Source organism: Rhineura floridana, chromosome 2, assembly GCF_030035675.1.
Source record: "Rhineura floridana isolate rRhiFlo1 chromosome 2, rRhiFlo1.hap2, whole genome shotgun sequence".
Lineage (NCBI taxonomy): Eukaryota > Metazoa > Chordata > Lepidosauria > Squamata > Rhineuridae > Rhineura > Rhineura floridana.
Genome location: NC_084481.1, coordinates 62833018 through 62859417, shown reverse-complemented (window position 1 = coordinate 62859417; position 26400 = coordinate 62833018). Strand labels below are relative to the sequence as shown.

Here is a 26400-nt window from a genome sequence, read left to right as displayed (position 1 = left end):
AGGTAGGGGCAGTAGCTACATAGTCCCTCAGTCTCCTATGGACCTTAGCTGGGTTAACAGAATTGACTTCATAACTGACTCTCATTCTAGCCTCCACACCTGGTACTGGTCATGGTCATCCAGCTCAGGTTTCAGAGGAGACTAAGGAAGATACTTTCCATGAGCCCCCGCCCCATCATATGTGGGTCACTGGGGTGAAAGCAGAGGAGGCTTACCACATGCAGTATCCTAGGCCAGGGGTAGGGATCCTTTTTGGCTGCATAGGCCAGATCCTATCAGGATCACAGTTGCAAGCCAAATTTGATGGCTGGGCTGGGAGACCCACCTCTCAATCATGCAATATCATTATGGTATCACATGACTGACAGGTGGGTTGTCCCACCTACCTGTCAGTCCCTTGTGCTGGCTTTCGGGCATTATGCATGCAAGCATTCTCTCTAGCAGCAAATCCACTGCTAGAGGGACTCCACGCTTACGCTGCCTATATAATGCAGGAAGGGAAGCCAAGCATTTCCTTACCAGTGCCCTCACTCACTCTCCCCCTCCTTTATAGAAGGAAGGAAGGGGGATGGCCACTTCGGCTCACCAGCGAAGGTAAGGGCAGCTGCAGCCCTGTGAGGAAGAGGAGAGGGAATACTGGGAAGTGTAGTTTGTGAAGGGTTCTGAGAGTTGTTCGGAGACTCCTGTTCCCCTGACAGAGCTCTAGAGGCCACAGTGGTTTAAGAGTCAGCCCCTCTTCTGGGGATTGTAGCTCTGTGAGAGGAACAGGGCATCTCCTTACAACTCTCACCATCCTTCACAAACTACACTTCCCAGGATTCTTTGGGGGAAGCCATGCCTGTCTAAAGTGAAATAAAGGTCTGGTGTGGATGTGGCCAGGAACAGCTTTGGTTTAAATTTGGGTGGGAGACTACATGTGCCTGCTGTAAAACAAAAAGGTGGGGGAAGCCCTGAAAAACAATGATATTGTTCACAATGTTTTCCTTTTGGAAAGGAAAGGGGCTTTCCCTCTGCCCAGTGCCCACCCATCCAATCTCTTCCCCTCCCACCTCCCTCTCTTTTCTTCTTCGTTCCTCCCCTTCCCTTCCCCCCCTTCCCCCTCCTGCCCCCTCCCTGCTCCTCTCCCAGGTCAGTTTCACCTATCCTAAGCATGATTGTACAGGAATAAATCCCACTTAATTAAAAAAGCATGCAAATGATCAAACCTGACCTCCCCTTCTCCTTTCTCCTATTCCCTCCATCTTGCCCCTTCACTCTCCCTTCCTTTGCCCCTCCTGCCCTTCCAATTCTTCCCCCTTCCCTCCCTTCCTCCTTCCCTCTCCTCTCCCATCCCCTCTTCTCTTCCCCCCATGGCAAGACAGAGGGGATAGAAGGAAGAAGAACGGGAGGGCAGGCCATTCTCAGCAAACTTGCACAGGATCCCATTTCTTACCTCTCAGATTAAAAAGCAGAGAAATTCACTAACAAAAATTTGACACAGATTTCTAGGATAAATAATGAAAGAAATATAATTTTCTAGGTTAGATGCTATGTAGAAACAGCAGTAACACAGGAAAAAAGCAAAGCAAGAAGTGTCATGGCCCCGTCAGAGGACTCCTCAGATGAGGACGACTCGGGAGTAACAGCAGCAGACCCAGGAGCAGCAGGAGACACGGAGGAGCCTCCTGAGAATCCAGCTCCTTCTGCCCCTCAGCTGCAGAGCACCCCAGGGACAGCAGAGGCCCTGCAGCCAGACACAGACAGTGTACAGGATACTCCCCCCTCACCTGCAGAACGTAGACAGCAGAAGGTCAGGCAGAAGAGAGGCAGGCCTGTCTCCTTAAGGCCCAAAAGCTGAGGGCTCACACCTGCTGTCCATCCTGCTCTTTATAAGGCACACCTTGGCTGTAGCTTGTTGCTGACTGTAATGTCAGGCGTGGCTTTGTGTAGACCTAGTTTCCCTGCAGCATCTCTTTGACTGACCTCCTTGGCAATTGATCCCGGACCTCCACTGACCTCGCTTCTGGACTTCTGACTTGGCAAGTATGCTTCGGATAGGCCTGGCCGATTTACAACCCGACTACTGGCTAAGGACTTTCCTTCCCTGCCAAAGACCCATGAATTTCCAGCCCCCCCCCGGCACTGCTGATGCAGTGTAGAGCTGACAAGAAGAACACCAACAAATATACAAAACATGTCATCATCTTTGGAGATGTAGTCCTGATTGCAGGTGTTGTCACCACTCACCATATGCTCAGAGGCACATATTACCAAATTCTTCCAAGCTACACAGGAAGTGGATTGGACTGTGAAAGACCAACCCAAATTGTGTTTGCGTTGTTACAAATTTGTAGGGCAGTAGAATATCTCAGAGAGGAGGTCAGGTGTCCTGCTCCCCTGGTGCATTCACTATAGCTGCCAATTTCCCTGCTTTTTAAAGTTTGACAGGAATATTTGTTGGCTATAGGTAAGTTCTTAAACTGCAAGTTTTTTGCCTATTAGTGAATTATATTTTAATGTGTTTTAACTGAATTACTACTGTAAGTTTTCATTGGCTTGTGTTTTAATTTATTATTTCCATGAATAGAAAAGTGACACAACAGGGCTATCAGTGGCTACTAGCCATGATGGCTATGCTCTGCCTCCACAGTTGGGGGCATTATGTTTCTGAATACTAGTTGCTGGACACTGCAGGAGGGGAGAGCACACTTGCACTGAGGTCCTGCGTGAGTGCTTCCCTTCGGCATCTGGTTGGCCACTGTGAGAACAGGATGCTGGATCAGATGAGCCACTGGCCTGATTCAGCAGGCTCTTCTTAAATTCTTCTGTTCTTATGATTACTAAACAATAACAATTGGACTTCCATTGCTAATACGGATAACCCACTGGCTGGTACAACCCAGGTTATGTCCATACTGCTAGTAGTTTGCAGGAGGGATTCAAGCTTATAGGAGAATTTTAGGTTTGTCCACTTAAAGAGGCTTAAAGCACTCTGTTATCCTCACACAACAAACTCACCTTAAAAAAAATACAGAATTTTCTCAAAGTGATGGCAAAAAGCTGTGAAAATTGTGTGGTGGATCATGGACAATCGATTTATGGGAAGACATATAAATACCACATAAGGAAATCAGCATGAATAAGTGTTGTATAACCTCAACCAAACCAAAACAAAACAAATGTTCAATGTGTTTTACTATTTTATGTGCTTTTAGACATTCTTAATGCTTTTACATGCTTTTAGAGGTTTGTAGCTGTTTTTAAATCTTTAAAGGTGTTTGTCATTTTATTTTGTTAATATTTTGTTTTATCACTTTGGTGTTTGCTGTCCTAGGTTCCTTATTTAAGACTGGACATGGACTGCCCTCTGTGTAAGCTACATGGCAGCAAATCAAGATGAATGCTAAATATATAGGTCACCTAGAGGAGTCGCCAGTGTATTCAAAGAAGATCTCCGGTTACCTGAAATGCCAAGAAAAACATCTCATGCAGTTATAGAGCTCCATCTGCCATAGCCAAAAAGATATCCAGAAGCTTGTTACTGGACTTGTATAAATGGCAACATATTGGCTTAATTCAATCTCCTTGGTAAACATGCATTAAATTAAATATCACATATCTATATGTTTTCTAAACACCACTTATGCTCCAAGTGCTTCCCACTGATAGGAAACCAGAAACTTTAGCTGCTAGTGTATATTCTTGATTAATGCAAAAAAAGTGGAAAATCAAATCGAAACTCCTAGGACAGTGATTAACTATAAAGGTCATAGTAAACAGCACCATTTACAAACAATTTCACTTATTAGGAACTAGCTAGTAGATTAGTGAAAGGCAAATGGATCTTCAGGGTTGCTGCACTGGAGCAGAACCTGGAATCTGGCAAAGAAACTGGCATCCTGGGAATATGATTTCCTTCTTTTATTTAAGCAATATATCTTCAGCCTTTATGTGGTCATAGAAAAGGAAGCATATGAGCAGAGCAGGGCTTCCCTTAGTCAGGGTTTGTGGTTTCACCACCCTTAGCTCTTCCCCATGGCTATCATCTGACTCAGCAGGACACTTGGCCCTGATCTTCTGCAGCTGTTTTGAAATTTTGTCCACTTGTAATCCTTTACCAGAATAATTTTGTGTGTAATCTGACACCATAATGTACCATAGTGTCAGATATTTGGGTGCCTTTCACATCCATAATTGTTTCAAGGTGTACTGGCTGACATGAAGTGTTCTCCTGGATGTGATCCTTATGCTTTAATTGCAATGCTGTAATTATAGCACTGTCATTGATTTCAAGTCATCAACAATTTCCAACCCAAAAAGGAATTCAGGCCATGCCACAATGCCTAGAGGCTTTCAGAGATATGAAATCTAGCATCGTGTAAGGCTGATGACCACATTGGAGGCCTCATAGCACGTGCAATTAAGGCAGTTCCTGTATCTGATTTTCCTAAATAAACTGGAAAAGAGCAGAACTCAGATGTTCTGCACATCCCTACATCATGGAAGGAATCTGCTTAGAACACTCTGTTATGAATGTTTTGGCCAGGGCCAGCCCAAAGCAATTTGGGAACTGTAGTTTGTTGCTGAGAGTTGTTAGGAGATCCCTATTCCTCTCAGAGAGAAACAATTCCCAGAGTTCCCTGGGAAGAGGAACTGATTGTAAAACCACTCAGGGAATTGTGGCACTTTCACATCCTCACTGCATGTTTCCATATGCTTCTCACTCAGTTTCTAACATGGTCTCATCCTTGTTGTCAAAACATCACTTGGCTAATTTGATACTTGTTGTCCTGTACTCTATCTTGTCCATTTTTCCCAACCTGTGAAATGAACCTGTATGTCACACCTGAACACTATCTCCTTAAGCATTTATCTCCTTAAGATATCTTATTAACAGCTCTAATTAAAGATACAACCCTAAATATAGCAGCTCTAATAGGCACAGGAAGATCCTCCGTGGCGCAGAGTGGTAAGTGGCAGTAACGCAGCTGAAGCTCTGCTCACAGCCGTAGTTCAATTCCAACGGAAGGAGGAAGTCAAATCTCCAGTATAAGGGGTCAAGGTCCACTCAGCCTTCCATCCATCCGTGGTTGGTAAAATGAGTACCCGGCATATGCTGGGGGGTAAAGAAAAGACAGGGAAGGAACTGGCAATCCCACCCCATATATACGGTCTGCCTAGTAAATGTCGCAAGACGTCACCCTAAGAGTTGGAAACGACTTGCACTAGAAGTGCGGGAACACCTGTACTTTAATAGGCACAGGGGTGGGGGCCAAATGTGGCCTCCAGTCCTCTCTCTTTGACTCTTGCAATTTTCCCAAAACCCTATACCTTTCTCAGCCACACCTTCTCTCCATAGGCCACAACCCTTGCCTTCATATCCTCCTTGAGTGGAAAGTGTCCTTGAACTCAAATAATGCCTCTTGGTTGCCTGGATGGAAGATAGAGAAAGTGTGGATATGCAGAAATTAGCTTACTATACAAAGGTAAAATTTACATTTGTTGCTTTGCCCTCTTTTGTTTCTGGTCCTGCCCACCACCGATCCCTGGAAGATTTGTAATACCACATGCTCTGTACACAGCCGGCTCCATTTTAAATCTTGGCAGCTGCATGCAACACCAATAGTAGTTTCCGAACAGTCTTCAAAGGCAGCCCCACGTAGAGCACATTGCATTGCAGTAGTGACCAAGACATGTGTAATGGTGGAGAACAGAAGCATGAAAAAGAGGGGACCCACCAAGCACTATTCCAACTGAAGCCCCATTTATTTTTGACCTAATCTCTGCAGGAGCAGAACTCTGTGGATTGGGCATCATTATTGCAAGATTTCTCATAAAAAGGATAAGCTCACTGAAGTGGCCCTGAATTTCTTGGAGGAAGGATGGGTGAGGTGAAAGCTGTACTGAGCTGATCAGAACCATTTTACAGATACATAGTTGGTGCTGAGATAGGAGATTTTCGAGATGGCCTTGTTTATTTATTAACTAGTACTGTGTGAAAGGCTTAAGTGAAGCACTAGTATAACAAAAAGATGATGGAAAAAGAAACCCATTTTATTTGTACTGATGGATAGCACTGTTAGAAATCACATTAATGTTATTACAGAGCTCCCCAGGATACAAATGCAAACCTACATCATTTTTTACACTTCTTAGGGCAGAATATGAAAGGGAGCAGATTCTATACTAATTCAGTGTAAACATCACTGCCTTTTTCTCTCTGTCTTTCCCTCACTCATCCACAAAGCAACAGAATATTTATCCCACAGATAACTTTCTAGGGTGGAGCTGTTGGTAGGGTATTATTATTATTTTAGGAATTCAATGATATTGAATTTTCTTCCTGACCATATCACCATCTAATAATGCCTAAGGAATAAGATAGTGAGGTGGGAAATGAAGAGTGAAGGACCCTGGATTTCATTTACTGTCACAGAAATGTTGCCTGGTTGAGGCCTAAAATTAATGTATTTTGTCCCTGACAAATCCAGTAAAACTACTGTAGGGCAGATGCTGTTTTTTTTAAATGCATACATATTCAATGCCAGATGCAATAAAGTATTAGAAACAATCAGCATGAAGAAGGTTCAACACACAGAGATATCTCTGAAACTCAGTTAATCAAGATGTCAAAGTAACTAAAACAGTTTTACAGATTTTTATTGAAAATAAATCACTTTATCATATATTGCAATGTATATTATTGTTTCCTCATAGAGTCTGACCATTCAGCCACTTGCACTTTCTTCCAAAGAGTATCTCCTGCCCTCTTTAGTTCACTTTTTATAACTACATTTACAAAAGAAATCAAATGCAAACATAACTTTCAGTCTGATTTCTACTTTTGTTCAATGGTGGAGGCAGGAGAGAGAGAATGCCCATTATTATTAGCTCTTTCTGACAGGAACAGTTGACAGGAAACAGTACATGATATGATATAATGGTTGCAGAACTGTATATTTCCCCTCTGCCCTGCTGTTTGTTGGATGCCTTTACAGTGAACTAGGACATTTTGAGATGACTGTTGAAGCTGAAAAAAAATTAACTTCTCATCTTTTGGAAATAAACTTCAATGTAAGAAGAGGTCAAACATCCTAAAGCTGCATGTGTGGAGGTTAAAATTAACAGATAATATTCTGTACATTCTAATGCAGGTTTATACAACTGACATATCAACTTTTCTTCAGGCACTTTGAGTTCATCACAGTACCCTGGTTCACATGACATAGTAAGTCAAACTATGGCTTACCCGGACCATACTAACCTGTGGGCTTCTGGAGATGAGCTTATAGCTGTTCTGGTCATTTTCTCTCCTATACCGCACTGAGCTAAGTCAAGAACAAACCTTAGCTACAACTTGTGGTTAGTGAGGAGAGAGCTTAACCACAAGCCCTGGTTCGGATGACACACCAAGCCAAACCTTGGCAGAAATCAGTGCAGCACAAGAATGAAAAAGTCTGGGGAAGAGCAAAGTGGCTGCAATAACCTCTCCATGAGCTTGCATGTGCACACCATCATAGTAAACCATAGTTTGGATTACCCTATTGTGCAAACCACTGAGTGTTTCCAATTAAAATGGCTCACCTTAAGTAAAGTAAAAATGCACAGCCAATTGACTGGTTAGTTCAAACCAACATGTTAAATTCAGTACGCATCAAACCAGCATAGTTGATGTATCATCCTATCAATTCCATTGCAAAAGTGTGGTTGCATTATTATTAGTAGTAGTAGTAGTAGTAGTAGCAGCAGAAGCAGCAGCAGCAGCAGCAGCAGTGGTAGTAGTACCAAAGCAATTTACAGAATGATACAAATATTAAAGACAAGTATAAAAACCAAAATAAAATGAAAACCTAGGGCACTATCCAATGAAACATTCTGCAACTGAGAGGAGTTTTAGCTGTGCAATGGAACTTTCCTGCCCTCTTCTCTCCGTGGGCACCCCAAATATGCCCCATAAATCTGCTCTGGAGGATTGGGGTAAACCCAGAACAGATTTAAGGAGTGTGCAGGGGCATTTGAAGAGATAAGAGGGCAGGAAAGTTCCATTGCACAGCTAAAACTCCTTGCTATAATGAAACTGTTTAGTTCAATTCTACCCTTAAAAACACATTCATATAATGTATATAAAAAGATAGATCTAACTCAACCCACCCCACTAAAAGATAAGCAAGAAAGAGGCTGAAAATATACCTAGTACCTTCCAAATTAAGGCCTAAAAGTGTGTATGGTGAGGGAAACGTTTTTGCCTGGCACCTAAAAATAGATAATAATGCTGCCAGGCATATCTCTGGGGACAGCATTCCACAAGTGGGGAGCCACCACTGGAAAGGTCTGCTCTCATGTTTCCATCCTCCATACCTCCTTTGGAGGGGCCACATCAAGGAGGACCTCAGATGACAAACCCAGGGTCGAGGTTGGTATGGCAGAAGAAAGTGCTATATGTCCTCTTTTTATATTATGTCTGTCTTCACTCGCAATAGCCACAATTAAGCATGCCTATCATGTCTTTTTAAATCTTAGCTAAGGAGGAGAGCTGGACAATTTTACTTTTGATCTATTCTGTTGCAAGTTTGAGAGACCCTGTCTTCATTCTTTCCCTTCAACTGGCAGCAAAGCTGCCTTCACACAGGCTGAATTGCTCCTTGCAGAAGGATTCTGGATAAGTCAGTTACTATTTTCCTTTTGGTGTTTCTGTTGCAGCCTGCCCCCCCCCCCCGTGTGAGCCATGGCTTAAAAGCCACACTCAGACCTTTAATTAATAACTGGAAAGTGCTTTGAAGATGAAAACAACTACACAATATACATGAAGTGGCATTACTCTTTGCATCAGGAGTAACCAACCTTAATTAATGAGCTACTTGTATCACATAATAAGAAATAAAGTTAAACAATTTGAAGTTATTGCTACATTGTGAAAACAACCTGCTCTTCTTTCTTAGGGCTTAATATTTCCACTTCTTTAGAATATCAGTAGTAAAGCAACATTGTACAATGTACTGAGCTGATTTGGGGAAGGACTGCTCAAAAGTTTTTGAATTGTAACCAGTATTATGGTGGGTAAGTGCAAAACCAGTAAGGTGTATTCCTAATCACTTTTCTGTAGCCTATTCCAGGCTGAAGCAAGGTAATAAGGATGTGAAGGACAAAATGGAAAGCCTATGTACTGGAAAGCTCACCATGCGTAACTAGGTAAGTGGCAACTGTTTAGTTTTTTCAGAGTAACAAGGAACCTATTATTGATGGGGAGTGCAAACTCTGTAAAGCAGGGTAGCCAACTAGTATCCTCTGGATGTTGCTGGACTACAACTCCCATCATCCCTGACCATTGTCCCTGATGGCTGGGACTGTGGGAGCTGGAGTTGGATGACACCTGGAGGGTACCACTTTAGCTTTCAGAATTTTTGTTAAGCTTCACATTTTGGTTGATTCTTATGAAATGTATTGATTTCATTTTTATATCTTTTCCCTTAATTTTGGTGCCTCTTGTGCCAGGTTTGTTTGGGTAAAATACTCTCTGTTGACATCTTCCTTATAGACTTTTATGGATTGCAAGGTCCCAAGGCATCCTAAATAACCAAACTGACATACTGTATAATATAGGTTTGTGTGAAAAACAGCCTACACGGACAATTGCTATAAAAGTGATAAATAAATATACTTTTTAAAGTAAGTGTTCTGGTAATTACCAATAAAGTAAATGTCATTAATACATGGGCCACATTCACACCAGACATTTATTCCACTATTATTCCACTTTAAACAGTCATGGCTTTCCCCAAAGAATCCTGGGAATTGTAGTTTGTGAAGAGTGCTGAGAGTTGTGAGGAGATCCATTCTCCTCACAGAGCTACAATTGTCACAGTTCTCTGGGAAAAGGAAATGACTGTTAAACCACTCTGATAAATTGTAGCTCTGTGGTGCAAAGAAGGGTCTCCTAACAACTCTCAGCACCTTCCACAAACTATACTTCCCATGAATCTTTGGGGGAAGCCATAACCATTTGAAGTGGAATAATAGCAGAATAAATGTATGGTGTGAATGTGGTCATACATACTTACATTCATTCATTCATGTATGTCCTGCATTTATATCCCACCTTTTCTCAAAGGAGCTCAAGGTTGCATACATAGTCCGCCCTCCCTCTATTTTATCATTGCAACAACACTTTGGAGTAAGCCAAGCTGAGTGCCAACATCACCCAGTGCTGTTCATGGAATCTGACACCAGGTCATCTGTCCAAGTTCAACAATCTAACTGCTACACCATATTGGCTTCCACACTGCTTCTCAATTTACTGCATACCAAGATTCTGTAATGTACCAACTATGGTTTAGTTCTTGTTTTTTTAATATATATACCCTCTTTTATTCACGGAATGCATCCATGGAATGCAGATCCAGAAATTACTTTCATTAACTTTGTTGCAACATGCTCATTTTCCAAAGCCAGATCTCCTAACTACACAGGAACATACCTACAATATTTCCAAAATTACAGATCACCATTGTTACAAATTTGCTAGGTCATTAAAATAACGCAACACAGAGATCCCATATGTTACTACTCTGCTTCCAAAAGCAAACTCACCTGTTGAGTAGAAGGTCCAGAGCTTGGAAAAGTTACTTTTTTAAACTACAACTCCCATCAGTCCCAGCTAGCACGGCCACTGGATTGGGCTGATGGGAGTTGTAGTTCAAAAAAGTAACTTTTCCAAGCTCTGAAAGGTCTACAGGGTTAGCAACCATGGTGCACTCCAGACATTTTTGGAATCCAACTCCCATCAGCCCCAGCCAGGATTGCCAATCTTTAAGGGAAGATGAGAGTTGTAGTCCAAGAACAGGACGGCCTACAGGACTGCAGCCAATATAAGGCCACTGAGAAACAAGAGGGAGATTTCAGCCTGCTTGGGGGACCATTACATTAACAACAACAAGCAACAAAATAATAATAATAATAATAATAATAATAATAATAATAATAGGGGCCATTTCCTTAAAAAAAGTTCTACTGATGATTGAACTTGCTTAGTAGCTGCAGAATTGAATGATAAATGTCAGTTAAAAAAGAAACACAGAAACCGTATGTGTGTGTAATAAAAAGAAGCATTTGGAAAAGGGCAAGTTTAGCTAGCTGGTTGACTGGCTGGAACTTTGAACAGGAACACTCCTATGAGCAAGTGAGAATATGCTGCAACATTAGGTTGCAGGTCCCATTTCTACTTCTTTAATAAAAATGGAGCATTCAGGTTCGTCAGGAACTGAGGTTCAATGTGATACATTTATAGTACCAGTCACAGCTATGCTTAAATTTGTTACCACCTTTGGACACTATAAAACAAGTATAATTTATTTTTTATTCAGTTTGCATGCAACAAATAACTAAAAAAGGAAAGGTTTAAAAAAAAAAAAAAACCTAGTCCTATAATTTGCTCTGTGAAACTAAAGGAACTGTAAACAAAACAAAGGAGAAGAAATGTACTTACCTAAAGTCTAACAGACCAAGAACATTTGCAATTTTTCTCCCTCATATAAAAATACTTTTTCTGCTCCTTCTTCCTAATTGAATTTGTAGATATAGTAGATATAGTATGAAAATTGTCAGTCGCCATGGTTTTACCTTGGAGTGATGCCTGATTAGAGTCTAGGATTAGATTATCCTCTGAATGTGCAATTCACTTGCAAGGGTGGGCTTTTTGAGAAGAGTGCTTTCTAGATTGTGTGAGAGAAACCGTAAATGGCAGGATTTTTTTCATTTTGGACTCAGAGGTCACTTCCAGATTACCTGTTTACTGGGCATTCATCTTGATTTGTTTGTGTGATGTTTGTGGAAAGGTTAGATGATGTGGCCAGCAACATGTCCTCTCGACCCTTGCCCTTCTTGGCTTATTAAAGCTTGCTGAAGGGGTTTGGCCGAGTGGATCCAGGGTGTGGTCAATGCATCATTGCAAGAGGGAATGGTTCCAGATGCTCTGCAAGAGGCGGTGATCCGACCTCTCCTGAAAAAGCCATTGGTCTGTGACAATTACCAACCGGTCGCAAATACCCCCTTCTTAGGGAAGATAATTGAGAGAGTTGTGGCGCAGGAATTGCAAGTAGTCTTGGATGAAACAGATTATCTTGACCCATCCCAGTCTGGGTTCAGGCCTGGTTATGGGACTGAATTGGCATTACTCACCCTGATGGATGACCTTTATCAAGAGAAGGACAGGGAGAGTGCAACCCAGTTACTCTTACTTGATCTCTCAGAGGCTTTTGATACCATTAACCATGGTATCCATCTGGGCCGACTTGATGAGATGGGTATTGGAGGTACTGTTTTACAGTGGTTCCAATCCTATCTCCAAAGTCGTTTTCAGAGAATAGCATTGGGTCTTTTGGCCCCCTGGCTTTTGTCCTGTGGGGTGCCACAGGGTACCATCTTGTCTCCCATGCTGTTTAACATGTATATGAAGCCCTTGGAAGCAGTCATCAGGAGATTTGGGGTGAGGTGTCAGCAGTATGCTGATGATACCCAGCTCTATTTCTCCATAACATCTGAATCGGGAGAGGCTGTGCAAGCCTTGAACTGCTGTCTAGACTCAGTGGTGGGCTGGATGACGGCCAATAAACTGACTCTGAATCCTAGCAAGATGGAGGTGCTGTGGGTTCTCAAGTTCAGATATTTGGTCAATACTCCTTCTGAAAGAGCAGGTTCTTAGTCTGGGGTGCTCCTGGATCCATCTTTGTTGCTAAAGGCCCAAGTGACCTCAGTGGCTAGGAGTGCCTTTTACCAGCTTTGGCTGGTAAGACAGTTACGGCCGTTTCTGGACCAGGATAGCCTGACCATTGTTGTCCATGAACTGGTAACCTCCAGGCTGGATTACTGCAATGCACTCTATGTGGGGCTGCCCTTGAGGTTGGTTCGGAAGTTGCAGCCGGTGCAAAATGTGGTGGCGAGACTGTTCACTGGGGCAGGGTATCGCCAACATGTCACCCCGCTGCTGAAAGAATTGCACTGGCTGCCCATTTGCTACCAGGCCAAGTTCAAGGTTCTAGTCTTGGTGTACAAATCCCTATACAGCTTAGGATCAGGATACCTAAAAGACCATCTTATCCCTTATATACCCAGTCGATCACTGCGCTCTGCCAGTGAAGGCCTCTTGCAGATACCATCTTATCAGGAGGTCTATTCTGCACAACATAGGAAACAGACCTTTAGTGTGGTGGCACCTACCCTGTGGAATTCCCTCCCCTTAAATATTAGACAGGCACCATCTCTGTTATCTTTTCGGCGCCTATTGGAGACCTTCCTCTTTCAACATGCCTTTTAAGTTGACACTTTATCCCAGTCTGTGTCTGTGTTGGAATTGCTTTTTAATAGGTTTTGAAACCTTTTTTTTAAAAAAAACACAATGTTTTTAACCTTGTTTGTTGTAAACCACCCAGAGAACTTTGGCTATGGGGTGGTATATAAATGCAATAAATAAATAAATAACCCTTTTTTAAAAAAGATATCTTGAAAGCTTTAAAAAATGTTTTTAAAGATGTTTTAATGTATTTTAAAGTCTTATGATGTTTTAAATGTTTTTAGTGCTTTTGTTTGCCGCTCTGGGGTCCTGCTGGAAGGAAGGGTGGGATATAAATCAAATAATAAATAAATAGATAAATAAATAGATAGACAGATAGAGAAAGAAAGAAAGAAAGAAAGAAAGAAAGAAAGAAAGAAAGAAAGAAAGAAAGAAAGAAAGTTGGCTATTTATCGAGCATTCTTTCTGGTATGTTTGTGTGGAGGTTGTACGATATTGCAACGTGAAATACTTTTTGCTGGTATGTGTGATTGAATCCCACCTGAAAATAGTGACAGTCTGGAAATGCCCAAAGATAGAGACAGAGACCACTATGAATTAATTGAAGGTGGAGCACCTTTTGATAAAGGGCGTCTGTCTCTCTCTCTCTGTCTCTCTGTGGATCTGATGATGCTAGGCAGCAAACCTGCTGTCTTATAGAGCTTCTTGACTTCCCATTACTTCTATATTTGTAACTAAAGCAAACACACCATAAGTCTCCAGTATTCACTCACCCAAAGGAAACTACACCTGGAATCCTATGCATCTTTAGCTTGAAGTACACAGGCATAGAATTGCACTGTAACCCTGGAAATGCTGTTCCAGAATTATCTTTTCACAATTCAGGGAAGTGGGAAGTGTGTAACAATATCCTAGGTAGATTTAATAGAGAGTGCCAGATTTGTCTTGAGGATTATGCTCAGAAATATACACTGTAAAGGCACCATTTGCAATGGCTTTGCATAATACTGGGATCTAAAGACGCTATTTGTATTTAAAATACATTGAAATACTGTATGGTTCTTCTACAGAACATAACTGCATCTTGTAAAAGAGACAGCGTACAGAATTAGTCAAAATCAGAATTTATTTATTCATTCATTTTGGTTTGCTCTGGGTGAGCTTGGCTTTTCAGATGTAATTATACTTTTATCTCTTCTGTATTTTAATACTAAAATCAAGTGAAGGCTGAAGATCAGTTTATGGTTTCACCCAAACAAGATTCTCGTTACAGCCTAATGGCGAAGAAATTGTTTTGGGGTGTTTTTTCCTACCTTGAATGTTTTGTTAAATGAGTGAAATAAAACTAAATGATAGACTTAAAGCGCAAACTGAACAAATTCTTGGGGATTTCTTTATTCTGCATCATGAAAATGAGAGGCACACAATGGGCCTCAATATATAGATCAGAGGGATCTCTTTTGAATGTGTGGGCTAAATTGATATTCTTTTTGTTTAATAAAGGGTTAAGTCAAAGAAGCAGGAGGAAAAAAAGAAATTAACTAAAGTAAGGCCCTCATGATACAATGACACTTGCTCTATGCTCTTACAGAGAAAAACACGATGATAAAACACCACAAAGAGGAGTATTATGAATTTTATTAATGACTAGAAGACAGTGTGCAAAACATCAAAGGTCTGTGGAAAAGATTAATGACCCCGTGTGAGACTGTTTAATTACCTCCAGCTAATTAGATTCTTGACCAAATTTTTAATATCTGCATTCCTTCTAAAGCCTAATTGAGATTCCACATTATTTATCAATCTTTCAAAAAGCCCTTAGTGTGCTGGTTTTTTCAAGGTTTCCCCTCCCCCCTTCCTTTTGCACTTTGACTCCATTTATGGTCAATTATTAAATAAATAGCAAAGTAACTGTTCACCACAAATTGTATATGTGGAACACTTTATGCCTGTTTATTTTGACTGGGAGACTTATCATTGGCAGGCATCTCTTCCGCATAATGAAGCACTCTGACTAATAAATTGACTTTGCCCACTGTAAACAGAGTTGATAATATTTTGGTTATCCTTGCTGTGCTTGGGAAGCTTCTCGTGTGGCTTTTCAGTAAATTAGCCTCTGCTATTGTTGGTTATTTGAGTTTACCTTGGTCCAGAGGTAGAATGGGCATGCTTATCATACAAACTGGGGAAGGCAGCCTGGGCCACTTCATTACAGTTGCTCTATTTCATTTCATTTTTGCTTCAGCACTGCTAGAGCAACACTCCCAACAGAATGGTCTATGTAGAAAGTAATTAATATTACAAGACGAGGGATACATCCAGCTATTATTTACAGCCTCAAACAGCATGATGGCCATCCCAGTATTCCCCTGGGCCAGTAGAGGTGTGTGAGTGAGGGGTGAGATGGGGATGGGAATTGGTGAGTCCAAACCTGTGTCTGAAAAATCAAGCTTGTAGTGAGCACAAATGGTTCTCCAGAGTCAGCTGCAGCAGCACTTTCCACTATAAGAACATGAAATCTTGTTTACATATATAATTGGGACTGAATTTGAAAAAGTATTCAGCTGGCAAAATTTTGGCACAATTCACAATCCTGATCTCCCATTCAAGTCATATTTAAATGAGCGGGGCCTGCATCATAGCTGCACCTAAGGATTGTATCCATCTCCTCTCCTGATAATATGTCCTACTGGGATTTAAGAATGCCACTCATCATCATCATCATTATTAAAAATGTTTTTTAAGAAATGATGCACTGAAGGACAGCCAAGCTGTATAATGTTAATATAACCAGCCTATGATTTGCAGGAAAGCAACAATGAAGGAGAGAAAGCCAAAATTTAAAATTTTACCTTTAATTCATTTCAATTTATGGGTGTCATGTTTCAAAGGAATTTACTCTCACTTCTTTTGGCAAATAAACTCAGTTGGCAGACATGAATACATATTTATTTTCAGCATTCATGTCCTGCTTTTCTAACAAATATTAAAGGCAGCTTATCATCAAAATAAAACTATGCCCAGTACAAAGACAATATATGCTTCCTATTACATATTTTTCTAATGCTGTTGTCATGCTGTACTTCCATCTGCCAACAGATGGTGCTATGAACTACAGTGCGATGACAACCTTTTTTGAGCTGCTGGGCCATCACAGTAGTCGAGGATGGCAACAGAGGAGGGAGGTGACAGTGGGTGGCCCAGGCAAGCCGCGGAGGAAAAGTCTTGACAGGCGAGAGCAGCTCCTCGGCAGCCATTCTGCTGTGCTGCACCTCCATGACCTGTCTCCACTTACCAACAATATCATTTCAGGCTCAGCATTGGGGACAAAGAGGAGGGAAGCGACAGGTGGTGGGAGAGCAGGACGGTTCCTGAGGAGCTGCCCCAGCCTGTCCTGAGTGTTCCCTTATGGCTCACCCGCCACCATCTCCTCCTCTGCAGGAGAAGATTAGTTAAGCACTGGGTTCGGGTGCACAAGAGAAATGGCTGCAGGGATCTCTCTCATGTATCCAAATTCAGTGCTAAGTAGGATTGCCCTCCCACCCCATATTGGCTGATGTGAACAGATGGCAATGCTGCTTGGACTGGATGCACATGAGGGGTTCCTGCAGAGATCTGCCTTGCATACCCGGACCCGCTATTAAGCAAGATTGCTCTGCCCCACCCCACTGGCTGATGTGATCCTGCTTGGTCTGAGTACATGAGAGAGGTCCTCTCAGGGATCTCTTGGGCTCACCCAAACCCAACGCTAACCTTGGAATCTTGGTCAGATCTAGAAGAAGTGGGTTTGGTGAAGCCTGGGGGCAGTGGGGCTTTGGTGAGAGGCTGGAGGTAGATGGAGTTGGTGTTCCTTTGCACCTCCAACATTTGGAGGGGGGGACAAAGGAAAAGCAGGGGGAGGATTGCAAAAGATTGAAAGAATCAGTGCAGGACTTGGATGAGGAGGTGCAGAGAATGCTTATTAAATCTGCAGATGATAGAAAATTGGGAGGGATAGGTAATACCCTAGAAGACAGAAGACTCAGCCACAGCTGAGACTGAAGTAAAAAGGACTGAGGAGAAAAGGAGGGCTTAAAAGACAATGGAAAAGGAAAAGACTTGAAAAGCAAAGTACACACTTACTTGGGAGTAAGTCCCATTGAACCCAATGGAGCTTACTTCTGAGTAGACATGTATTGGATTGCAGCCTAACACACAATAACAGAGCAATCCAACTCAGAGGGAGGTGACAAAAAAGTGATGCCGGTGCAACAGAAGCCAGCATAAAGTTCTGCCACATCCAATTGCTGTTCAGGAGCCTCTGGGTTGGCTGAACACTGGCTCAGTTGGGAGCTGTGCACAGGGACCAGAAAGTAAAAGCCTACTCTCCTAAATACCCCTACCAGGGAGTAAGACTTCTCCATTGACTTCTATTGTATTTATTTTGTTAGACCGACCTTTTTCCTGGTGTTATTTTTGACTGAATTGTGATCTGAAGGAGCACTCTGAACATGAGTTGGAAGTGGCCTAAGTTCTCTCACCTCAGCTCATCCCCTGACATGCCCCCAGAATGCCCCTTTTTCTGGATTTATGACAGCTTATGCCAGCTTCACTTATGCTGGTCTTGGTTGAGCTGACTAAGCTCCAGCTGAGCTGGTCTGAGGAACTTATGCTGGTATAGCCTGGCTGAGCCAGGACCCAGCTGGCTCAGCTGGAGATCCGCTGCATCCAACTCCCCTCAGCCCAGCATAAATGTGAGTAGGATTTCACCCTAAGTCTCATGTCTGAAAGCAACCAGGGAAAAGTAGTTGGAGTAAACTGAACACAGAGAAGAGAAAGGTGGGTAAGATCTTTTAGCTCTTTTAGCAGCCGCCCAGCTTCACAGGGGGATGAAGGATAAGGGGAAGAGGCAAGAAAGAACGGGACTTCCAAGGCATAGATCAGAGGACACACTGAGAAAAACAAATGTAAAGGAGGACTCACCAAGGGCAACAAAAAGCTTCCTCAACTGGTCAAAACTCCCATTCTCTGCAATTCTGATCATGATTGACTCCATGCTGCTATGATATTTTTTCCTAAGCTTGATAGCAACTGGTGGTGGTGGGGAATTTCCATCAGAATCATGAGAGTGGGAGGGAAGGGTTAAAACTTTCCTGTTCCTGCGATTCCTCCTGGTCATGTCCAGCTGACTGGGGAACAGGTGAGAATGGTGAAAGGGGGGCTGGACTACAGAAAATGTTTATACCCCCCTTCTTCTGCTGCTTGGCTGATCAATGGGGAGGATGTGTTGTGGACCATATGAGATTAGGCTGTGAATCAGAAGCAGCCTGGGGGACACAGATTACATACTTCTGACCTGGGTAGATGGGCTGGGTGGGGCAGATCTGACCTAGCTTTGTCTGCCTGAGTATATAGTTTAGTGCCAACATAGGTTGAAGGGCCATGGAGGGGGAGTCACTGTCATCTAGAAGGAATCCATCTCTTTCACCACTTGGTGTTGGGCCAGAGGAATCGATTAGAGATTTTTCTGGAGCACTGGCCACCCTGCTGCCCATTAGTCTCCCTGGCTGAGGTAATCTCAGGCATAGTGTTGAAGATGTCCCAGAGGGTTGTCCTGGGATATTTCAGTATCCAAGTAAGGATTGCTGTGGAGGGGGTATGGACCAGAGCTTGGAAAAGTTACTTTTTTGAACTACAACTCCCATCAGCCCAATCCAGTGGCCATGCTGGCTGGGGCTAATGGGAGTTGTAGTTCAAAAAAGTAACTTTTCCAAGCTCTGGTATGGACTTTATGCCATGACAACCATAGAGCATGTCATAATTGGCCCCACATTCAGCAGGTCACATACTCATATTTTCAACAAGTTAGGAGGTTACTGGTCAGGAAATAGGGGGCTTCTGTAACCCCATTATCATGGTGAAAACCATTTCTTGGTGAAGTTTAGATTGATAGTGGCTGCTCCCCTCTGCAGGTGTAGAGCAGAGCTTGGAAAAGTTACTTTTTTGAACTACAACTCCCATCAGCCCAATCCAGTGGCCATGCTGGCTAGGGCTGATGGGAGTTGTAGTTTAAAAAAAGTAACTTTTCCAAGCTCTGGTGTAGAGGACTCACTATGATTGGAAGATTTATGGAATCTGACCAACCTCTAAGTACTTTAGGTCAGTTTCTTGCTGCCATGTCTCGTGTTCCTGCAATACCACAGATGGGAAATCTGTGGCCCTCCAGATGTTGCTGTACTACACTCTCATAATCTGTGATCATTGGCCATGCTTGCTAAGGCTGATGGGGATTCAAGTCCAACCATACCTGGAGTGCTGTAAGTTCTCTTCTCCTGTGCTATATAGTAGGGTAAGATTGAAAAGGCCATTGACACAATCATTTCTGATCACTCAGTCATGCACTGTAGAGTTGGACAGGCTCCTTGCTCTACTGGAGATTTCAGGGCGATGAAAGAGGCAGGAAGATAGCTAGGATATAGGTAGAACAAACCTCATAGCAACTATGTCCAAGCACAAATATGAGCACATTGTCATGCCTTCTCTGTGGAAGTGATGGCAGTGAAGCCATCCTGTTTCTCCAGTATCATTGCATTCATTGATAGGCACCAAGCAATGTTTTTAGGACTGGTAAATGGGTGGTAAAATCAGACCCAGGTACGGAGGTGGTAGAACCCTCAGAGGCCTGCTCTGACAGGTTTGTTAGGTACTTTGAGGCCAAAGTAAATAATATTTGCACTAAACTTTACATTATTTCCCCATATAAGGTGGAGCTTGGATGAGAACTATTGCTTCAGCAACTCAAACTGGGAGCTGACATAGGAGCTGGAAGTTGTCCCTTCTGACCCTCAGTCAGGACCTGATCAAAGCAGGTACTCCCATGCATTTCTCCAGAGCAGCCTCATGTGTGGTGGCTCTGAAGTTTCTGCGTGGCTCACCATCTTCTCTGTTCTTGTGGCCTTGGGGAAGATGAGAGGGGGTCTGGCAAGGATGTCCAGCTCTTATGGCTCCTCAAGATCATTAGCAGTATGGAGACCTTCTGCAGGGTCTTGTTTCCTTTGATCCTCATCTCAGGAGACTTCAGGTTTGAAATCTGGACAATGGTGAACCCTAATACTCATACAGTTCCTTTGGAGATGACCATCATTGTCTAGTCTACTCTAAATATTTGAGATCATCAAGGTAGCCTGATGAAGTGTTCAGAGATGTTTAGCCATCTACCTGTATGATTGATCTGTTAATCGCAAGCTGGAGGGGATTTTCTTTGAAAGAGGTAGAGGTTCCAGTCACCTTGAAGGAAGCAAGTGGCCACTCCTTAAGAAGCCCTATTTAGACCCAGGATATTATAATAATTATCACCCAGTCACTAATGACCCTTTTGGAGGCAAGCTGCTCAAGAAGGTGGTGGCAGCCCAATTCCAAATGCTTTTGGATGAAGCAAATTATCCAGTTTGGTTCAGGTCCTGGTTTGGAACAAATGCAGTCTTGGTTACCCTGCCGAAAGTCCTCTGAATGGAGAGAGACAGATAGAATATGACCCTGTTGAATCTCCTTATTCTGTCAGTTACTTTTAATACTATTAATCATGGTAACTTGCTGGACCAGCTCTGTGGAATGGAAACTGAAACACAGTGACTCCATGATTCTGCTCCATGGAGGGTCACAAAATATTGTTTAAAAAAGTATGCTGGATTTTTTAAAAAAGGTTTCTCTATCCCATGTTATCTGCACACATGAAACAGTTACTGTGCAGTTCCACACAAAGGATCAATGACAGTAGAAACCAACAGTGGTATGTCATCATCTCTGGCTGTGAGTACAGTGAGGTCATTTAGAAATATCTCTCTAGTTTTCCTTTCCTCACATCAGTGTCTTCAAAGAGTAATTCTCTCCCCTGATCTATGGGCGTCTGGGTAGCACAAGCCTTGATAGAAGCTATAGTAGCTTTTTATCTTATCTTTGATGACTTTCACATGGATGTTGTTTAAACGAAAATGTTAAGGCAAAGGCAAGAACAATTAACAGTACAATTATGGGAGTTCATGCTAGTCATAGGCATTCTAATAAATCTAAATATCTTATGTTCTTCACTATATCAAGAAAACTCATGATTGTAAATCCCACTTGTGATCATGAATTTTCACTCTTCTATGTGTTCAGGTGTGTTTAAAGTAAAACTGCTCATTTTGCATAACAGGTGTGCATAAGCAGGGGTGCACAAGAGAAGAAAGACCAATGCACATAATATATGTGCCAGGGTTTGAACATCAGAGGGGCTTAAAATGCTCTGTCTATTAAGTTTCAACAAAACTTGAACATCAGCACCTTTTTGAAGTTCCACAGTAATCTCTACCACAACAAACACAAGCTTGGCTATTTATTGCAAGGGTTATTTTGTGGTATATTTATTATTACAATTATTTATAATCAGGGGTGTAGTTGTGACGTTCTCCAGGTGTGACGCTGGAGAACGTTGATCACTTCCTCTATTTTGGCAGCCATCTCTCTGTAAAAGCTGACATTGATGCTGAAATTCAACATCGTCTGAGCTCTGTGAGTGCCACATTCTCCCGAATGAAGTGTAGAGTGTTCGAGGATTGGGATATTCACAGGGAGACCAAAATGCTTATTTACAAAGCCATTGTACTACCAACCTTACTGTACGCCTGTGAAACATGGACCATTTATAAACGCCACTCCCAGCTTCTTGAAACATTCCACCAAAGCTGCCTCTGGAAAATTCTGCAAATTACTTGGGAAGACAGACAGACTAACGTTAGCGTTTTGGAAGAAGCAAAGACTACCAGTGTTGAAACAATGATCCGTCAACATCAACTTTGCTGGACTGGCCATGTTGTTCGAATGCCTGATCACCGTCTTCCAAAGCAGCTACTTTACTCCCAACTTAAGGATGGAAAACGGAATATTGGTGGACAGCAAAAGAGGTTTAAAGATTTTTTAAAGCAAATCTACAAAAATGTAACATGAGCATCGAGAACTGGGAAGTCTTGGCCCATGAACGTCCCAAATGGAGGTCAGCTAGTATCAAAGGTGCTATGGACTTCGAAGAAGCACGAATACAGGGCGAATGGATCAAACGAGCTAAGTGGAAGGCACATCAAGCAAATCCTCATTGCGACCATCTTCCATCTGGAAACATATGTCCTCACTGTGGGAGGCTGTGTGGATCCAGAATTGGCCTGCATAGTCACTTACGGACCCACTGTTAAAGACCTTATCTTGGAAGACAATCTTACTCGGCCACAAGTGATCACCAATGATGAATGATGTCCAGGGACTCGTGTGTGTGTGTCTTAGATCCTTTACTTTTTTGGGAGCAGGGTCCCAATGTCTCCAGCATCCTTTGCACCAATCACCATGAAAGGGTGTATAAGTGTATTAGCCACTGAGAAGACTCTGTGCAGTAGCTAACATTCTCTTCTTTCATGCTGATTAGCTCCTAGGGATGTCTGTTGTTGTGGAAGAAGGAATTAGCAAGCAAAACAAAACAAAAAAACAAGGATGGGGCATTGCTGTGACTATAATGAAGGGACCCTACACTTCTGAAATAGTCACTGTATTGCCTTTCTACCCTGAATATACTGAAGACATTTCACAGTTAATAAGTTAAAAAATCAAGAAGTCACAAACATAGCAAAAACAATAAAAACAACAAATTAACAAAATGGCAGAAGTTTGAAGCATCTTAAGAGAGGCACCATATATAGAGATGAGGACTGAGGCTGAGTGAGATTTCTCCAGGTAAGAACCCAGTTATCTTACAAAATAGTGCTGGTAAAATGCGCTCCTGGCCAATGGCCCCATCTGACCATCTACAAGAAGCACCAGTTTCAGGAGTATCTCCAAGTTACCTATCTGCAGGAAGACCACAATCAGATCCAGAGCTAACTGTGCACCCCAAGATTGTTAAGATCACCCAACCAATCATAACTACCATATCTGCATTAAGCTTAAGTTTGTCCATCTACTTCCAGTTCTGCCTAATGCTGCCCCAAACACTGGTTTAGAACTGCTACTGCCTCCTGAGAATCACAGGTTGCAAATGAGAGACGGAGCTGGTGCTACTCACATCCCCGCTTCGCACCCGGGACTTACCGGTTGCGGGGCATGTTTGCGGCCCGGGTGAAGCCTGAGCCTCCATCCCTGGAGAGGGCAAGCGCGCCGGCTGGGGTGACGCAGTAACGGCGCACTTCTAGAGGGGGCAGGGCATATGAGCTTATTTAGGCTCGCGCCATCCGCCCCCTCTCCCTCTGACAGGATGTGCCACCAGCTCAACTGATTGCAATGTGAAGAGAGGAAGAATGATGGCGTGGGACAGACGGAGCTACTGAACAGCGAGGGACAGAGAGTGGCAGCCATTTTCTGGCCGCATGGTCGATGCTTGGGCCTGATCAGCCCATTTAAGGTTGCAGCCATGAGGGCAACGACTGTTAATGCTTCTGTGTGGCTGCAGGTGACCTGGTGGTGAGGTCTGGCCAAGTTAAGCAAGATTACACAAACATCCTCCCCCCTATACAGGGAGGAAGGAGTGGATGTTAAACAAGGATTACAACCACATACATTTAGGCAGTTAAAGGGAGAGAGAGAGAGAGAGAGAGAGACGCATCCCTGTGGGTTGCTGATTTCTCCCCCCCGCATAAAAGGGGAAGGGGGTGAAGGTAATATAAGAGTACCACTTAGATATATTGAACATTCATATTAAATATTAAATAATTAATGATAAATAGATATGAACCCAATGCCTCCTAAGAAGGAGAGAGTTGGGCCAAAAGGGGCATGTGCCTAGCCAGCAGGCCTCATTAAAAGGGCCTAGCAGGCAGGAAGCATCTGGGCTGATAATGGTAAAAGGAAGAAACACATTTATAAATAAAGTAAAATACAATAAACATATCAAGCTAACAAACATGCTGTATATGTATTTGGCAACCCCTTGCTCCCTAGGCCTTTGGGCATTTAAAACCACACACAAACCCTTAGCCCAGGGCAGATTGCGGGAGAAAAGGTGGTTTAGTATAGTGGTTGGGGTGTTGGACTGCGACCCAGGAGACCAGGGTTCAAGTCTCCCCAACTGCTGTGAGGCGCATTGGGTGACCTTGGGCCAGTTACTGCAGACTCAGAGCAAATTATGGGAGGAGGCTGTGTTATAACAAGATTCTTTACACTTTCCACTTTTTACAACAAGCCAGTAAGACAGCTGCACAGGCTTTTCGAGCCTGCCAACACAGGCCCTATTTCCCCCTTTGATTGCCAAGGCTGGGTGTGAGTTCAGCCTAGGTAGGGGGCGCCACACAGTGAGGGATGTGGGTGAGGCCCTGGCAGCCTCTATTGGCAATTGTGCAGGGCTCTTTGATTAGGTTTACAGTTTTTTCCTAGACCCGGGCCTATATTAGGTTGCAGGTACTTTATTCTATTAATTTATTACATGGTGGCTGTTGGGGGATACAGAGCTCTTGGCTAAGCTTCCGACTTCTTGCTAGGCCCAAGAATGTATTAGGTTGAGGTAATTAATTCTATTATCATTACATTATATGGTGGCCTTGGTGGGGCCGGGTGAGCCTTCTAGGACTTTGTGCCTGTCCTGTTTAGATACTAGTGGTGTGCACAGATGACAAGGTTTTGCTAGAAAATGGCTAAATCTCCATAACTTAGTTGACAGTGATCCTTTTTCAAGTGTCAGTGCCACGCTAATTGTTACCTCTGAGACAGAAGTTGCATTTATTTGAATTTAGTCTCGTATCAAAAACAAAGCATATGGCATTTGTTGTATTAAAGAAGGACATGCAAACTTCTGCATGGAATTGAAGGTCTAGCAGATTATAATGTGGCTTGATGGGAGGATAGGAATAACAAGGAAAGCCAGACTGCTTATAAGGCTCTTATCCTAATTCCAGGATCTTAGACTTTACTAAAGCAGGGGCTGCCTTGACAGGATTTTAGATTCCTGTTGACATAGAGGCTGCCTTTTAAGTTCCAGGCAGACTCTTTACCCTTTCCTGATGATTTTGTAACAACAACAACAACAACAAAAAACAACCTTCTTTGTTAGGATTTCTGATATCATTTACCTGCAGTCATATATAGCATGCAACTTTTATATTGGCACTTCTATTTTGATATCAGTTACTTAAAATCAATGTAGCATACACATTTTGCATTTGAACATTTATTATTATGGTTGTTTGGAAACCCACTAGGAGAAAGCTGCAGTGGGTCCAAATATTGGTGACAGCAGCATATCCTCAGTCTCTGTGCTTTAGGGGACCTGGATTAGCTGCCAAGGAATAGTAGTTGGTAAAGTGTACTTACTCATAAATGATTTACTTCCTTTCTTTGCAGAAGGATATGCACAGCAGTGAGATATTAGGCCGGAGGCCTTCAAGGGGGTAAGAGGAAGCCCGCAGCTTAAGCTGCTCAGGGACATGTGTCCCTCCCCAGTTAGACTTGAGGTACTACGAACTTCGCTTACTGGCTACCCGGTTTAAAGGGAGGTTTGTCTGTGTTATGGTGTTTTTCTTTTGGTTTCCTGATCCCAGATTCCAACTACCGGCTGGCCTTCAGGGCATACAGTCTTAAATCTGTCGTAGTTATGGCCCTAGGATGCAGAGGCCATATTACACCTGATTCACCACCAGTCCTGTTTAAGGGGTCAGGCAGTGATGGGTTTATACTGGGTAGTCTGGGATAGTGCGCTGCACTTCATTCAACATGGTGCACGCCTATGATAGAGATGCCTTATGCATTTTTATGTGGCAGAGCATTATCTATGGACTGCTATATTTCTCACATGGAGTGCTTCAGCTCCTTCTGGGAGGGGCAGTCATGGCCTCCAACTCCCAGCTGGCCTTCATGGCCTACAATCTTCAGTCTGTTTTAGTTATGACGGTAATTGCCAGGGACAGAGTGTAAAGATGTACAGTTGGGCAGAGTTCTTGGCCCCTTCCTGGCCACCCCAGTCGGGTCGGGCCTTAAAAGGCAGTGGGCAAATTACGCCTGATTCACAACCAGTCTTATTTAAGGGGTCAGGCAGTAACGGGTTCATACCTGATAGTCTAGGAACGGTGTTCTATGTTTCATTTAACATGGTGTGCAGAGTTGTCAGAGCATTGCCTATGGACTGCTATATTTCTCACATGGAGTGC

At 42.9% G+C, this 26400-nt stretch overlaps 1 long non-coding RNA gene across 3 annotated transcripts in view; it reads right to left on the bottom strand.

Annotated features, from left to right (window-relative positions):
• Positions 1-3146: 3146 nt before the first annotated feature.
• LOC133376530 (uncharacterized) overlaps positions 3147-26400 on the bottom strand; it is a 28421-nt gene continuing 5167 nt past the window's right edge. For 2 of the 3 annotated variants that reach the window (XR_009760508.1, XR_009760506.1), the window contains exons 3-4: positions 5311-5410; positions 3147-5095 (exon numbers count right to left, since the gene is read on the bottom strand). This is a non-coding gene — a long non-coding RNA (uncharacterized LOC133376530). Of the gene's footprint in view, positions 5096-5310; positions 5411-21894; positions 21993-26400 lie in introns of all 3 variants that reach the window. The other variant, XR_009760507.1, reaches the window with a different exon arrangement.